This window comes from Danio rerio, chromosome 9 (assembly GCF_052040795.2).
Source record: "Danio rerio strain M-AB ecotype USA chromosome 9, GRCz13ab, whole genome shotgun sequence".
Lineage (NCBI taxonomy): Eukaryota > Metazoa > Chordata > Actinopteri > Cypriniformes > Danionidae > Danio > Danio rerio.
This window is the reverse complement of record NC_141029.1, coordinates 3,334,432-3,337,500: the sequence shown is the minus strand read 5'-3', so window position 1 is coordinate 3,337,500 and position 3,069 is coordinate 3,334,432. Positions and strand designations below refer to the sequence as shown.

General features: G+C 38.6%; 1 protein-coding gene across 2 annotated transcripts in view; it reads left to right on the top strand.

Annotated features, from left to right (window-relative positions):
• The window catches only part of pdk1 (pyruvate dehydrogenase kinase, isozyme 1), an 18,576-nt gene extending 15,805 nt beyond the window's left edge, over positions 1-2,771 (top strand). Inside the window, exons 11-12 of one of the 2 annotated variants that reach the window (XR_015499072.1) lie at positions 1-676; positions 2,177-2,771. The exon at positions 1-676 is cut by the window's left edge and continues 1,066 nt beyond it. The gene's annotated coding sequence lies outside the window, so the exon portion shown is untranslated. The other variant, XM_087267464.1, reaches the window with a different exon arrangement.
• The last annotated feature ends 298 nt before the right edge of the window (positions 2,772-3,069 follow it).

Below are 3,069 nucleotides of genomic sequence, written 5' to 3'. Positions count from 1 at the left end.
AAAACAAGGTGTTGTTAGTGCCATCATCACAGTCCACACCCCAAAATGTAATCTATTCACGGGCAGGTCGTGTTTTACTCTCCTGTGGGTGAGTAAATGACCAGGAAGTCTTCCTTTTTGTGTGAAATAGCCCTTTATCACTATTGCTGTTAAGTTTCTGTTTAGTTTGCGCCAATTCTTAGCGGTACAGTTCCCAGAACACTCCTCACCTTCAGCAGATCAAACTTTAGCAGAAGAGGAGCGTTGAGACTTTACATTCATCAGTATGTGCAAACACAACCTGAATATAGAGTTAAGTAAACATTGTCGGACTTTAACCTGCTGGTACTAGTATAAGTAAACAAAAACAAGGTGTTGTTAGTGCCATCATCACACTCCTCAGACCAATAAGAGGGTTAGTTCACCCAAAAATGAACATTTCCTGCTAATCTACTCTCCGGCAGGTCGTGTTTTACTCTCCTGTGGGTGAGTAAATGACCAGGAAGTCTTCATTTTTGTGTGAACTAGCCCTTTAAAGCTACTGTTAAGTTTGTTTAGCTTGCGCCAAATCTTGGTTTTAGCTAACATGACGGCAACTCGACTTTAGTAACTCTCTGTTGCCATGGTATTATTAAACAGCCCAGCTAAACAACCCAGAATTTGAGAAAAGTTTAACTGAAACTTAACTAGCTAGCAAGCTAATTAAAACCCAGAATTTGAGCAAACTACACTCAAACGTAACTAGTTAACAAGCTAATTCAGATTAGCCGTACAGTTCCCAGAACACTTCCCACCTTCATCAGATCAAACTTCTGCACAGAAGATGAGTGTTGAGACTTTACATTCATCAGTATGTGCAAACACAACCTGAATATAGTCTTAAGTAAACGTTGTTGAACTTTAACCTGCTGGTACTAGTAATAGTAAACAAAAACAAGGTGTTGTTAGTGCCATCATCACAGTCCACACCCCAAAATGTAATCTATTCACGGGCAGGTCGTGTTTTACTCTCCTGTGGGTGAGTAAATGACCAGGAAGTCTTCATTTTTATGTGAAATAGCCCTTTATCACTATTGCTGTTAAGTTTCAGTTTAGTTTGCACCAATTCTTAGCGGTACAGTTCCCAGAACACTCCTCACCTTCAGCAGATCAAACTTTAGCAGAAGAGGAGCGTTGAGACTTTAAATTCATCAGTATGTGCAAACACAACCTGAATATAGAGTTAAGTAAACATTGTCGGACTTTAACCTGCTGGTACTAGTACTAGTAAACAAAAACAAGGTGTTGTTAGTGCCATCATCACACTCCTCAGACCAATAAGAGGGTTAGTTCACCCCAAAAATGAACATTTCCTGCTAATCTACTCTCCGGCAGGTCGTGTTTTACTCTCCTGTGGGTGAGTAAATGACCAGGGAATCTTCTTTTTTGTGTGAACTAACCCTTTATCACTATTGCTGTTAAGTCTCAGTTTAGTTTGCTCTAAATCTTGGTTTTAGCTAACATGACGGCAGCTTGACTTTAGTAACTCTTTGTTGTTATGGTATTTTTAAACAGCCCAGCTAAACAACCCAGAATTTGAGGAACCTGAACTGAAACTTAACCAGCTAGCAAGCTAATTAGGCTTAAAACCCAGAATTTGAGCAAACTACACTGAAACGGAACTAGTTAACAAGCTAATTCAGATTAGCGGTACAGTTCCCAGAACACTTCCCACCTTCATCTGATCAAACTTCTGCACAGAAGATGAGTGTTGAGACTTTACATTCATCAGTATGTGCAAACACAACCTGAATATAGTCTTAGCTAAACATTGTTGAACTTTAACCTGGGGGTACTAGTATTAGTAAACAAAAACAAGGTGTCGTTAGTGCCATCATCACACTCCACACCCCAAAATGTAATCTACTCACGGGCAGGTCGTGTTTTACTCTCCTGTGTGTGAGTAAATGACCAGGAAGTCTTCTTTTTTGTGTGAACTAGCCCTTTATCATATTGCTGTTAAGTTTCAGTTTAGCTTGCGCCAAATCTTGGTTTTAGCTAACATGACGGCAGCTTGACTTTAGTAACTCTTTGTTGTTATGGTATTATTAAACAACCCAGAATTTGAGGAACCTGAACTGAAACTTAACTAGCTAGCAAGCTAATTGGGCTTAAAACCCAGAATTCAAGCAAATTAAACTGAAACTTAACTAGCTAGCAAGCTAATTCCGATTAGCGGTGCAAGTCCCAGAACACTCCTCACCTTAAGCAGATCAAACTTCAGCAGAAGAGGAGCGTTGAGACTTTAAATTCATCAGTATGTGCAAACACAACCTGAATATAGTCTTAAGTAAACATTGTCGGACTTTAACCTGCTGGTACTAGTATTAGTAAACAAAAACAAGGTGTTGTTAGTGCCATCATCACACTCCACAGACCATTAGAGGGTTAGTTCACCCCAAAAAGGAACATTTCCTAATAATCTAATCACCCGCAGGAAATGTTTTACTCTCCTGTGGGTGAGTAAATGACCAGGGAATCTTCATTTTTGTGTGAACTACCCCTTAAAAACTATTGCTGTTCTGGCGTGTTTGACTTCCAGTATGTGCAAAGCCAGAATGTATTTATTTTGTCTCGGTCACGAGTCGTGAGAAAGACTGAAGTGTCGATTAATTTTGCTTCGTGAAATTATGCTTGTGTGTTTTTACCAGCATAAACGGGACTCCACATTCCCTGTACAGTCCCATGAGTTGCATTTTCAGAGCCAGTTTGAAGAAGAAAAGCTTTTGTTTCATAAAAGTGTGAGTGTGAAACATTTTGGGTGTTCAATTCCTCACACCACTAGAAAACATTCAGCTAATGAACATATTTCACACACTTCCACACAGAAATCACAGTTCTGTCATGTGTTTTTAACTTCATGTTTACCTCCGAACATTTTATTTATGGAACATAATTCGTAGAATATTAGGAACTGTTTAGTAAGTTTAAGTTGAGGGAACTCAAAAATCACCAATACAGTAGTCAACCTTTTAAGTGGATCAAAATATTGTAATTGTTTAATTTATGATTAATGTAATACAAAATTTATAAAAAAATGATGGCATATAT